The sequence below is a fragment of the Schistocerca americana genome, chromosome 4 (genome assembly GCF_021461395.2).
Source record: "Schistocerca americana isolate TAMUIC-IGC-003095 chromosome 4, iqSchAmer2.1, whole genome shotgun sequence".
In the NCBI taxonomy this organism is placed as follows: Eukaryota; Metazoa; Arthropoda; class Insecta; order Orthoptera; family Acrididae; genus Schistocerca; species Schistocerca americana.
Window position 1 is genome coordinate 64,004,777 of NC_060122.1, and position 14,507 is coordinate 64,019,283.

Below are 14,507 nucleotides of genomic sequence, written 5' to 3' on the forward strand. Positions count from 1 at the left end.
AAAATTACATGCTGTTACCAGTTACTGCTCTGAGGGATGACGGACTACCGAGAGCATTCCAGCCAGAAGTAGTTTCCATTCACAGGCTGGCAGGTACCTGCTGCCAACGACTTATCCGATATTGGAGTCCACAGTTGGAACCAGCGAACCACAACAAGTTGAGTGGTATACAACAAAAAAGGAAAAGACCCTCCACTATGACAGAAATGTAACAGAAACACTGACTCCTCGGAACGTAGTCGGAAACAAGCGAAAGAAATACGAGGGGTGTTCCATGTGTGTTCCATACATATTTACACTCCCCTTTTTCACATGATCCATGGTGCACTATTAGACTCAACATTCCAGCTACAAACATGTATTTTGGTCAAACCTACGATGTCAGGGCAATCACTGTAAGTGGAACTCCTGCACAGTGCAGCCCAATTTCCCTATTATGTCAGCGGACAGCATGGGGTCTGATCATCAAGGACTGCGCCGGATGGCGTGATTTCTGTGGAAGGAGGCTGTAAACCCTGCTGATACGCACAAGCGGATTGGTGGCAATGTGCAGCTTGTGAGCATCGCACACAGCACTCATAGTCGCGGGCGCACAAGTTTCTCGCAGTCGTTGGTGCAGTCGGACGGAACTGGTATGAGAGCTCAGAATTAAGCTCATAATTAAGACTGACGAAAGCGCCCGCTTCTGACTTTATGTGCGAAACATGAAGCGTGAGATCTGAAAGTGACTGGCTCTACAAACGTGTTTTAAATTCGAATGGTGCAATCGAAGTCATTGGTTCAAAAAAATGGTTCAAATGGCTCTGAGCACTATGGGACTTGACATCTAAGGTCATAAGTCCCCTAGAACTTAGGACTACTTAAACTTAACTAACCTAAGGACATCACACACATCCATGCCCGAGGCAGGATTCGAACCTGCGACCGTAGCGATCGCTCGGCTCCAGACTGAAGCGCCTAGAACCGCACGCCCACTCCGGTCGGCCAGACGCCAGTGATAGGAATTCTGAAACACCCTCTATATGGTTACATGCTTTGTCGTAATAAGATTTTCCGTACCTCGGTTATTCGTTCCCCTATAAAACTACCGCTCTTGTCAATTTCGTAGGCTTGTGCCGTCTTCGGGAACGGCAGAAGAAAGATTGTGAACTTCCTTGTATTCACAGACACCGTAGGGTTAGATGACCATTTTGAGTTAGACACACTCGGTCATGTAATCTAAAGTGTATTATTGTCATACAGAAGATCCTGGTGTAATTACATTTGTCATGTTAATGATATTTTTTGTAGATTGAGGATCACTGTCACATACTCTCTTCTCATACTTTCGTTTGACAAGTGTAGCTTGCCAGTTCACTGATTCCTAATTCGGATGCTGATGGTGCATGGGAAGTCATAATATGGTACTCCGTTGTGCTTCACTGATAAGGTGTATGCTGTTTCCTTAGCCCAACCATCGATTCATTCGTTTTCATTCATTCCATTGTGACTTTTCAGCAAAACGTGAAGATGGTTTCATTCTACCTTGAACGTTCCTGTGCTTCTTGTAGGATTCGGAACACGAGATAGTTGTTTTCGCTGTAACTATCGTGCAATAGGGTACAAAGAACAAAACGGCACTGAAAACACATTTTTGTTAAAAAAAAAAGACACTTAGAACGTTTTCGACTTCCACCATAAAAAAAATGGTTCAAATGTCTCTGAGCACTAGGGGACTTAATATCTGTGGTCATCAGTCCCCTAGAACTTAGAACTACTTAAACCTAACTAACCTAAGGACATCACACAACACCCAGTCATCACAAGGCAGACAAAATCCCTGACCCCACTGGGAATCGAACCCGGGCGCGGGAAGCGAGACTTCCACCACACACTTATTTGCTCTGCCTAGGGTGGTGGTCGTTTACGAAACGAAAAGAAGGACCTCGTCCTCAATATATGGTCTGTTCAGCACCACGGTGGTAGCTCTTCGATCTGCACCAAACGAAACACCCGTCACTGCTCGAAGTACAATCTTGGCTTCTTTATAGTTTTGGATTTTGTAATTACTGTTTGATGCTTGTAATCTGCACCTGCATCTACATAGTTATTCAGCAAGCCACCGTACGGTGCGTGGCTGAGGCTATCCTGACTACTAATCATTTCCTTTTCTGTTCCAAACGTAAATGGAACGAGGGAAAACGCCTGTCTATTTGCCTCCGCATGAGATCTCATTTCTCTAATCTTATCTTCTTGATCCTTACGCACAATGTATGTTGGTGGCAGGAGAGTCGTTCTGCAGTCAGCTTAAGTGCCGGTCCTCTAAATCTTCTCAGTGGTGTTTCTCGAAAAGAACCTCGCGTTCCCTCCAGAGATTCCCATTTGAGTTCCCGAAGCATCTCCGTAACACTTACGTGTTCTTCAGACCTACCAGTAACATATCCAGCAGCTCGCCTCTGAACTGCTTCGATGTCTTCCTTCAGTCCGACCAGGCACTGATCCCAAACACTTGAGCAGTACTCAAGAATTGGTCGCACCAGTTTCCTATATGTGGTCTCCTTTACAGGTGAACAACTGCTTCCTAAAATTCTGCCAATAATCCGAAGTCGACCGTTTGCTTTCCCTGCCACAGTTCTCACATTCTCGTTCCATTTCATATCGTTTTGCGACATTACTCCCAGATATTTGAACGACTTACCTGTGTCAATTAGGATGCTAGTAATACTGCATCCGAACATTATAGGTCTGTTCTTCCTACTTACCCGCATTAACTTACATTCTTCCACATTTAGAGCTGGCTGCCACTCATCACACAACTCGAAAGTTTGCCTTACTCGTCTTGTATCTTCCTAAAGTCATTCAAATTCGACGCCTTACCGTACACCACAGCATCATCAGCAAACAACCACAGATCGCTGCCCACCCTGTCCGCCAAATCATTTATGTAGAGAACAACACTTCCCTGGGGTACTCCTGAAGATACCCTTGTCTCTGATGAACAAGCACCGTCGAGGACAACTTACTGGGTTCTATTACTTAAGAAGTCTTCAAGCCACTCTTACATATGAGAACTTACTCCATATGCTCGTCCCTTCGTTAACAATCTGCAATGGGGCACCGTGTCAAATGCTTTCCGGAAATCTAGAAATATAGAATCCGCCTCTTGACCTTCATCCATTGTTCCCGGTATATCATATGAAAAGGGCAAACTGAGTTTCTTATGAGCGATGCCATCTAAAACCATGTTGGTTCGTGGTAATGGAAAAGACTGCATGGAAAATTGCCAGTCTTAAGTCAGGTAGCTGTTTTAAACTATACATCATTAGTCTGCTGTAGCAACTCACCCAATAATTTATACACTTCGGAAAATCAGCTTGCAACAAACAGTGCCTACTATTCAGGCTTGCTAATGAAGAAAATAAAACAGCAAAGAGATAAAAACGTTGTTGATCTCATAGGTAAGCCGTAATACTGATAACGATAATGTTCGCCCTCGCAGCGACGACCTGACCTCGGATCTTAATTTGTTTGGTCCAATCCAGCAGGCATTACGTGGAAAAATGTTCACCAACAACGGGGAGGTCGAAGAATTTCTCGGAAAGTAGCTCAGACAACAAAGTGAAGATTTCTATGCATCAGGTACCAAAAAATTAGTTCATCTTTCGGATAAATGTATCAATATTATCGGAAATTATGTTGAGAAGTAGTAAGAGAGTGATTTTTTAAAAGTACAGAGTTTTTTCCTACGTCAGTTTGTCTCTTTAATTATTGAATGTCCCTTGTCTCTCGCATTTGTTGACAAATGTGCACAATTACGAACTCCAAATCTATTTCCCTGAACCATTCTATCGCTGCATCCGATGCGTGGTGAATTTCCATCATCACTCCTTTATATTCTCGAAGAAGACAGAAACGATATGGTATGTTGACTGTGAGGAGGCACAATATTCACAATTTGCAGAGCTAACACATCCGCACTTGTGCAGTAGACAACCACACCTGCCTTGTGCAGTTAGAGCACGTTTCATGATCTCTCACTGACGTTTGCAGAGATTAAATGCTTGTATCCCCTTGGAAGGGTTCTCGACTAGACGTATGTTGACTACGGATGACTGCTCCATGGATGGGTGTCACTGAAAGAGGACCCATCAAGATCGGATGCTGTGTGTCACTATGGCTCCATTGATTTAAAGCGGTGGCGTTCTGCTTTTGCAGTATCTCGATGAATGGGTAGCTGAGGATTCCTATGAATGTTGTTGCAGGCCATCAGGAGAGGATCTGATTTTCTTACAGCTAGAGGTGGGAAACCGTAGGGTGTTTGTACTCCGAATATATCCCGTTTCAGGATTCACAAGATCGTAGAACTGGATCATCTTTGTGTATTTCTCAATTTATTACCGAAGGGATAGGTAGAGCACAATGCAAGTATTTTTCCAGGCTCTCACAGAAATATGCAGTCGACGTCATTGTGCTCAAAGGAAACAAATAATTCCTTAACTTCACATTTTGGAGTAATTACTGACTTTTAAAACTACCCATGGTAATATGATTAGGAACGTAGGCTATACTTCTATTAGCCAATAACTGCTGGTTTCTTATGATGAATTTTTCATATTTGCAGATACATCTGAGAATTACTTGGTGAAGGCGCTGCGTGAGATTTGGGGCGACTTTCTGAAAACCCGCGGTGACCGGCACGTGACTGCAGACGAATGTCGCTGTGTACGTCAAGGAGTGATCTGCGGCAACTGTCCCACTCCAACATAATTTATGGTCCATGGAAAAAAAATAAACTCAAGTATTCACTTCAGCTCACATTTGATACATTTGATTTATTATAACGCAATATTTTACCACTCGTAGATCTCGATTATGTTAATATATTGACAGTCAGTTACATTAGAGTTATGTACTCGACTGAAACGAACAGAATAGCTGATCATATGGACAAAACAGAAGTGATCGTTAGTAAAGTCCGGTAGCAGCTGCGACTAAATTAGCCACTGAAGCAGATTCAGTGACCTGAACGGAGAATAGTAGATAGTGTCGGAAGTTCCATGCGGCTTTTCGCCGATGATGCTGTAGTATACAGAGAAGTTGCTGCATTAGAAAATTGTAGCGAAATACAGGAAGATCTGCAGCGGATAGGCACTTGGTGCAGGGAGTGGCAACTGACCCTTAACATAGACAAATGTAATGTATTGCGAATACATAGAAAGAAGGATCCTTTATTGTATGATTATATGATAGCGGAACAAACACTGGTAGCAGTTACTTCTGTAAAATATCTGGGAGTATGCGTACGGAACGATTTGAAGTGGAATGATCATATAAAACTAATTGTTGGTAAGGCGGGTACCAGGTTGAGATTCATTGGGAGAGTGCTTAGAAAATGTAGTCCATCAACAAAGGAGGTGGCTTACAAAACACTCGTTCGACCTATACTTGAGTATTGCTCATCAGTGTGGGATCCGTACCAGGTCGGGTTGACGGAGGAGATAGAGAAGATCCAAAGAAGAGCGGCGCGTTTCGTCACTGGGTTATTTGGTAACCGTGATAGCGTTACGGAGATGTTTAATAAACTCAAGTGGCAGACTCCGCAAGAGAGGCGCTCTGCATCGCGGTGTAGCTTGCTCGCCAGGTTTCGAGAGGGTGCGTTTCTGGATGAGGTATCGAATATATTGCTTCCCCCTACTTATACTTCCCGAGGAGATCACGAATGTAAAATTAGAGAGATTAGAGCGCGCACGGAGGCTTTCAGACAGTCGTTCTTCCCGCGAACCATACGCGACTGGAACAGGAAAGGGAGGTAATGACAGTGGCACGTAAAGTGCCCTCCGCCACACACCGTTGGGTGGCTTGCGGAGTATCAATGTAGATGTAGATGTAGATGTAGAACTCTTGGTTTTGTAGGGTATGTCTCACGCTTTTCTGCAGTCTGCCCCATCTACCATGTTGTAGTTGGGGAAAAGGTTTCGACTGGTTTTGTCTGTGATTCAGGATTCCCTAGTTACTGTAACAATGTATGAGCCCGCTAACTATCATATTAGCACAAGATTGTAACAATTTGTTGAAAGACGTCCAGAATAATTTTTGACATAACATGTGGAACGAAATTAACAATAAAATTTGTACTTTTGTCCTTGCAAACAGTAACGGAAACTTTTGTGCTCTTGTAACATTTAGTGTCTTTACATTTCCCGCTGGAAACTGACAGGCATTTGGGATGGTATTTTCCAATTTCATTATCTGTCACCTTGCGCGTATATTTCGGTTCTCAAAATGGAACACATATAGCATTAAAAGGTGCATATTACCTTCTGAAAAACTGTACATATAATGCACAGGCGCTAGAAACACATTGTAACATGTGCAGTCGGTAATCCATATGACAATGGGTGGCAACGTACGTTGGTTGCTAATATTGCAGCTCACATATCAAGTATGAAAAGATTTACTTTGGTTTATTTTGAGAAGTCGGCGCTATTGCACTTTTTAATGACAATCTCTGTTTAAAGACCACTAGCACAGTTCGTTGGTACTTTGTATCACCAGGAAGGGCATCTTTGATTTAATACATGTCATATTTGTTCAAGGGGATTGCACACTGGCTACGATACTTTCTTTGTGCATTAACACATAATTAAAAATCTCTCTAAATCTCTCTTATGTACGAGGGCTTGCTGACAATATTAACGCATGTGAATTTTTTACGTGAATTATCTTAAGGTTAAAAAAACCGAACACTATACATTTTTAGAATGAAATTCTCACTCTACAGCGGAGTGTGCGCTGATACGAAACTTCCTGGCAGATTAAAACTGTGTGCCGGACCGAGACTCGAACTCGGGACCTTTGCCTTCCGCCCGCGAAAGGCAAAGTTCCCGAGTTCGAGTCTCGGTCCGGCACACAGTTTTAATCTGCCAGGAGTTTCACTATACATTTTTGTTCTTCATGTTTATTTGTCAGCGTAGTCACCCTGGGGCCGGACAAATTTCTCCCTACGTGATACAAATTTGGTGATACCGTCACTGTAGAAAGTTTGAGTGTATTGAGGCAGCCACAACCTGCTTGCACCACTTCCTCACTGCTTTAAGTCTTGAAACCATATGGAAACCAAATAAGGTCAAGTCGGCAATGAATTTTAGGACGGTCGATGACAGTGGGTGCGAGGCTCTCGAATTGTTGCAGATGTCAACAGCGCACGTGTGTGGCCTCGCATTGTCACGCTGAAGCAAAGGCTGCTGCTCCACGTGTGGACGAACTCTTGGAATTTGAAGCTCGATTGCAGCACGCTGTCTCCCACGCACCGACTTGGTTACGTCACACACCGCCATGTTGTACGCTACAGTTCGGAGCCCTCTAACGGCAGAGGGCAGCAAATGTGTAGACTTCGATAAAAAGTGTATTATGTTTATGTCGTTTGTTTTATTTAAGAAGCTTGTAGAGATCTTACACAAGAAATTCGGAGTCATTACATTTCAGCACGCCCTGGTAGTATCACATTTAAATACACTACTGGCCATTAAAATTGCTACACCACGAAGATGACGTGCTACAGACGCGGAATTTAACCGACAGGAAGGATGCTGTGATATGCAAATGATTAGCCTTTCAGAACATTCACACAAGGTTGGCGCCGGTGGCGACACCTACAACGTGCTGACATGAGGAAAGTTTCCAACTGATTTCTCATACACAAACAGCAGTTGACCGGCGTTGCCTGGTGATACGTTGTTGTGATGCCTCGTGTAAGGAGGAGAAATGCGTACCATCACGTTTCCGACTTTGATAAAGGTCGGATTGTAGCCTATCGCGATTGCGGTTTATCGTATCGCGATATTGCTGCTCGCGGTGGTCGAGATCCTATGACTGTTAGCAGAATATTGAATCGGTGGGTTCAGGAGGGTAATACGGAAAGCCGTGCTGGATCCCAACGGCCTCGTATCACTAGCAGTCGAGATGACAGGCATCTTATCGGCATGGCTGTAACGTATTCGTGCAACTACGTATCGATCCCTGAGTCAACAGATGGGGACGTTTGCAAGACAACAACCATCTACACGAACAGTTCGACGACAACGTTTGCAGCAGCATGGACTATCGGTTACCCTTGACACTGCATCATAGACAGGAGCGCGAGCGATGGTGTACTCAACGACGAACCTGGGTGCACGAATGGCAAAACGTCACTTTTTCGGATGAATCCGGGTTCTGTTTACAGCATCATGATGGTCGTATCCGTGTTTGGTGTCATCGCGGTGAACACACATTGGAAGCGTGTATTCGTCATCGCCATACTGGCGTATCACTCGGTGTCATGGTATGGGTTGCAAATGGTTACGCGTCTCGGTCACTTCTTGTTCGTATTGACAGCACTTTGAACAGTGGACATTACATTTTAGATGTGTTACGACCCGTGGCTCTACCCTTCATTTGATCCCTGCGATACCCTACATTTCAGCAAGATAATGCACGACCGCATGTTCGACTGCTGCCCTGGCCAGCACATTCTCCAGATCTCTCACCAATTTGAAAACGTCTGGTCAGTGGTGGCCGAGCAACTGGCTCGTCACAATACGCCAGTCACTACTCTTGATGAACTGTGGTATCGTGTTGAATCTGCATGGGCAACGGGTACGTGTACACGCCATCCAAGCTCTGTTTGACTCAATGCCCAGGCGTATCAAGGCCGTTATTACGGCCAGAGCTGGATGTTCTGGGTACTGATTTCTCAGGATCTATGCACCCAAATTGCGTGAAAATGTAATCACATGTCAGTTCTAGTATAATATATTTGTCCAATGAATACCCGATTATGATACGCATTTCTTCTAGGTGTAGCAATTTCAATGGCCAGTAGTGTATTTTTATTGCATCTCATATCTCATGACGTTTTCTTTTGCACGACACTGGAGCAATGTGTTAAGTAAAAGTAAAACAACTGGCCAGGTGTGAGCAAGACTCGCGCACTGAGCGTTCCGTATGAAATTGATTATGTGCTCCTGCAATCGACAACCTCGACCATTTATGCCTGTTATTAATACTGACAAGATTTCGTTTCAGGGATTCCAAGAATTTTGAGAATGTTTCAGTTTCAGTCATATAAATGTGACGTTAAGTCATGCCGGAGGCGGACGACCATTTCCCTCCATCAAGCTGACAGTCTCGCAATGCCAAAGCAAAGTCAAACGCCATGCAAGGAATCACTTCATTACTGATATGACGCATTTAGGAATTTACCTGTCATCAGATGCCCAGGAGCAATTACTGCACGTAGATACGGAGTTTCAAATTTTATGTAAAACAAAAATTCGCTGATATATTATAGCGGCCGATGTTCACTACCGAGATTCTGCTGGAGAGCGATTCCCCGCCCCAATCCCGTTGAAAAATTGTCGCTGCGAATACCCTGGGGAATTGTGTGCATCAACATCAGTCTTTCGGTTCTATCAATGGAAGCTGTCTCGTCCTGGTACATAATTTGCTTTCCACCAACGAGCGTCTATATTGTATCCGGATTAGTGACACAGTTGGTGTGCGTCCCTAGATATGTCGTCGTCACCTAGCAAACTGGTTCCCGCTCAGGAAGCAGTTGGCTTTCGTCGCTCGGTCTGTTGGAGCTGCATATTCCACTGATAAAATTTTGCTGTCTACTAGTACTTTTTTCCGAGGACAAAGACTAACTTCGTACCTTTTGTCGTTGCTGGTGAGCGTGAGGATGACCATTCGGGTTTTCACGAGTTTTTGTCTATGGCTTTCTGGTCCTGCTTGCAACTGCCCCGATTTTGAGAACTCTTTGCCAGCATGCTGAATCTTACTTTCTAAATTCCCGCAGTAACTGCTAACCTCATTGTGCGCTTTTTCTCTCGTCTGTTTTTCCTCTGTTTCCCTTCCTTTTGTACAGTTAGTATTGTTTTTGCGAAACAAAAAAAAGAGCCCAAAACAAGCCATGTGAGGGAACAGTTCAGGCCTCTGGATTCGACCCCAGCCCACCTTGTCTCTGACGGCCTGAAGCTGACTGTCACCATTATTGATTGCGTTTCTTAAAATACATCTTCTGTTTGCACGAATATTCAGATTCTTCGGATGTGCTTTTACTGATTCATACTGTTTTCATATACTTGTATGTAAACCAGGACATTTTAATGTTTATTATATTTATTTCAATGTAACTTAACTGTACACGTAGACTACTCAACAGATTACTTTTTTTGGGAAAAAAGAAGAGACGAGTGTGTTACAAGTCCGCTTCAGTGACCTGCAGAGGCGAGCCCTTCCCCGGATCGAATGCGCCTGGCGGTTTAACGACTGTGGCTGATGAGACGACCAGCTTTCATTTTATTTTACGGTGGTTTCCCCCACTCATTTAAATACGAAGGTCACTCCAAAAGAAATGCACACTATTTTTTTTGAAAATACATTTTTTATTCTAGATGTTTGAAAGTTGTACAGCTTGTAGATACATCCTTTACGAACAATATTTTCATTTCTCCACATAATTTCCATCCCTCTCAACTGGCTGACGCCATCTTGGAACCAGCGCCTGTATACCCGAACGATAAAATTCTGGACCAACTTGTTGGAGCCACTGTTTGGCAGCGTATACAAGGGAGTCATCATCTTCAAACCTTGTTCCATGAAGAGAGTCTTCCAGTTTCCCAACGAGATGATAGTCACATGGAGCCAGGTCAGGACTGTAAGGCGGGTGTTTCAGTGTTGTCCATACAAGATTTGTGATCGCTTCCATGGTTTTTTGACTGACATGTGCCCGTGCATTGTCGTGCAACAGCAAAACATCCTGCTTTTGCCGATGTGGTCGAACACGACTCAGTCAAGCTTGAAGTTTCTTCAATGTCGTCACATATGCATCAGAATTTATGGTGGTTCCACTTGGCATGATGTCCACAAGCAAGAGTCCTTCGGAATCGAAAAACACTGTATCCATAACTTTTCCAACAGAAGGTGTGCTTTTGAATTTTTCTTCTTGGGTGAATTTGCATCATGCCACTCCATTGATTGCCTCTTCGTCTCTGGTGAAAAATGATGGAGCCATGTTTCATCACCTGTCACAATTCTTCCAAGAAATTCATCTTCACCATTCTCGTACTGTTCCAAAAGTTCGCTGTATACCGTTTTTCTTGTTTCTTTGTGAGCCACTGTCAACATCCTGAAAACCCACCAGGCACAAACCTTTTTTAACGCCAACACCTTCAGTATTCTGCAAACACTTCCTTCCCCTATCCCAACGTAGCGTGACAGTTCGTTCAGTGTGATGCGTCTGTCAGCAGTAACCAATTCGTTAACTCTCTGCACATTGTCTGGAGTGTGTGCAGTACGAGGCCTGCCGCTTTCCTCACGTAACCTGCTTGCCCACCGACTACCTGTACTGCGATCGAGAGCAGCATCTCCATACACCTTTTACAACCTTTTGTGGATATTTCCCACTGTCTCGTTTTCTCAGCACAGGAATTCTATGACACCACGTTGCTTCTGACGAACGTCAAGTATAGCAGCCACCTTGAAGACATGCTGTGACGGCGCCACTCACGGGAACAGATTGAACGAAGTTTGAAAACAAGCAGGAAGGAAGTATCTACACACTGTAAAACTTTCACACATGCAGAATGAAAACTGTATTTTTAGAAAAATAGTGCGCGTTTCTTTTGGAGTGACCCTCGTAAATACCAGGCTGGTACCCCCCGCTTCAGACACACACTACGCAGATATGTAGAGAAACATTCTCACACTTGATCACAGATTTACTCTAGAGACAGACGACGGCGTACACAGATTCTTTCCCGATGACAGGGGGGAGGGGCATTGGTGACGTCAGAAAGGACATCCAGCCACCAACGTCCACTAACATTGCCACAACACATATGACATTGTCGATCCCATAGATACCAATGGGATAAGGCACGAAGAAGAAGAAGAAGAAGTCATTATGATGGATATAACCCTGATGTCCGCCTTGCTTTGAATTGTGTCTCTTGAATGTCGTCGGTTTTCGTTAGCACATATGATGACTAATTTCATCCGCCTCTCGAACTCCATACTTTTTAAGAATTTGTTGCCTCTGAGTAGGATCAGTGCTTCGCCAGCTGCCGACGACTCTCACACCCAAACCTCCTGATGTCAGACTCTCGGATCGGTACCAAACGTTGTGTGCCGATACAGTATCAACCAAAGCATCGATTTTGTTCGAGCTGCGTGCTGTCGTCCAGTAGAACATCTGCAAATCGTAATTAAAAATAGCACCAGAACTTCGGTGTACTGCAAAAGCGGATCTGTGAGGCGCAAATTCAATATATCTTGTAGGTGAGTTGGTAGAGTGTCAGTTCTTTTCTGTGACGTGTAAAAAGGACACTTCTGAGTTTGTAGCAACGTTCTTTTCACAGTCTGCTTTCGCTTCGTTAGTTGAAACGTATAGAGTACATTTTTGTAGGTAGCTGTTCTGTTGCCTTTGCAAATATACGTTATACGTTTGCTACTTTCAACTAACAACGCGAAAGCATATTGCTAAAAGAACTCTGCTACCAGTCCGGAACGTCCTTTCTACATGTTACAAAAATTTTCTCGTATGAATTTCACGCGTAAGCTCTTAAAAAAAGCCATCAGTGGGTTTAAGAACCTCCAGTACGACGATCTGACGCTCTACCAACTCACCTACCACAAATATTGAGATTTGCACCTCAAGATGCGCTTTTGCCGTACTCTGTAGTTCTTGTGTTGCTTTTAATTACCATTCACACATGTCCTACTGGACGACAGCACACAGCAGGAACTAAATCGGTGTTTTGGTTGATACTCTATGCGTATAAAACGTTTGGTACCAGCCTGAGTGTCTGACATCTCGAGGTTTGGGTGCGAGCAACGCGTTGCTCATGATCGAAGTGCTTCATGCACGCAACCATCTCCTCGAGTCTGCTTCTTTCTTCGGCTCCGTCCCGATTATTTTGTATTCTTCCTCGCACAGCACCCGAAATATACATATTGTATGTGCTTTGCACCACATTCACCACCCCAAGCAACCTACACTTCCCTTCCGTGTAATACTGCCGTTATTATGACACAAGGGTCACAACGAAAGACTCGACATCTATCAAAATTCACTGAAATAGACGCCTAACGTTGTCGTCCAGGGTTTCAGGCGCAATCTAAGACAGTTTTCCCGCAAGGGACGCCACTTGAGAACCACTTCCGTGAGTTTTCGCAAGTCTGCCCACCTTCTAGACTATGCTGATGCCACTGTAGAGCCGGTGTGGCCGAGCGGTTCTAGGCGCTTCAGTCTGGAACCGCGCGACCGCTACGGTCGCAGGTTCGAATCCTGCCTCGGGCATGGATTTGTGTGACGTCCTCAGGTTAGTTAGGTTTAAGTAGTTCTAAGTTCTAGGGGACTGATGACCTCAGATATTGAGTCCCATAGTGCTCATAGCCATTTGTACCATTTTTTGACCCACTGTAGACTTACCCTCGTGGATACGTCACACAGGGAACTGCTGTCTGGATATAGCGTTTTACTTATACTGTATCCTGACGTGGTGTTGGTTTGATCGTTATAATACACTCCTGGAAATTGAAATAAGAACACCGTGAATTCATTGTCCCAGGAAGGGGAAACTTTATTGACACACTCCTGGGGTCAGATACATCACATGATCACACTGACAGAACCACAGGCACATAGACACAGGCAACAGAGCATGCACAATGTCGGCACTAGTACAGTGTATATCCACCTTTCGCAGCAACGCAGGCTGCTATTCTCCCATGGAGACGATCGTAGAGATGCTGGATGTAGTCCTGTGGATCGGCTTGCCATGCCATTTCCACCTGGCGCCTCAGTTGGACCAGCGTTCGTGCTGGACGTGCAGACCGCGTGAGACGACGCTTCATCCAGTCCCAAACATGCTCAATGGGGGACAGATCCGGAGATCTTGCTGGCCAGGGTAGTTGACTTACACCTTCTAGAGCACGTTGGGTGGCACGGGATACATGCGGACGTGCATTGTCCTGTTGGAACAGCAAGTTCCCTTGCCGGTCTAGGAATGGTAGAACGATGGGTTCGATGACGGTTTGGATGTACCGTGCAATATTCAGTGTCCCCTCGACGATCACCGGTGGTGTACGGCCAGTGTAGGAGATCGCTCCCCACACCATGATGTCGGGTGTTGGCCCTGTGTGCCTCGGTCGTATGCAGTCCTGATTGTGGCGCTCACCTGCACGGCGCCAAACACGCATACGACCATCATTGGCACCAAGGCAGAAGCGACTCTCATCGCTGAAGACGACACGTCTCCATTCGTCCCTCCATTCACGCCTGTCGCGACACCACTGGAGGTGGGCTGCACGATGTTGGGGCGTGAGCGGAAGACGGCCTAACAGTGTGCGGGACCGTAGCCCAGCTTCATGGAGACGGTTGCGAATGGTCCTCGCCGATACCCCAGGAGCAACAGTGTCCCTAATTTGCTGGGAAGTGGCGGTGCGGTCCCCTACGGCACTGCGTAGGATCCTACGGTCTTGGC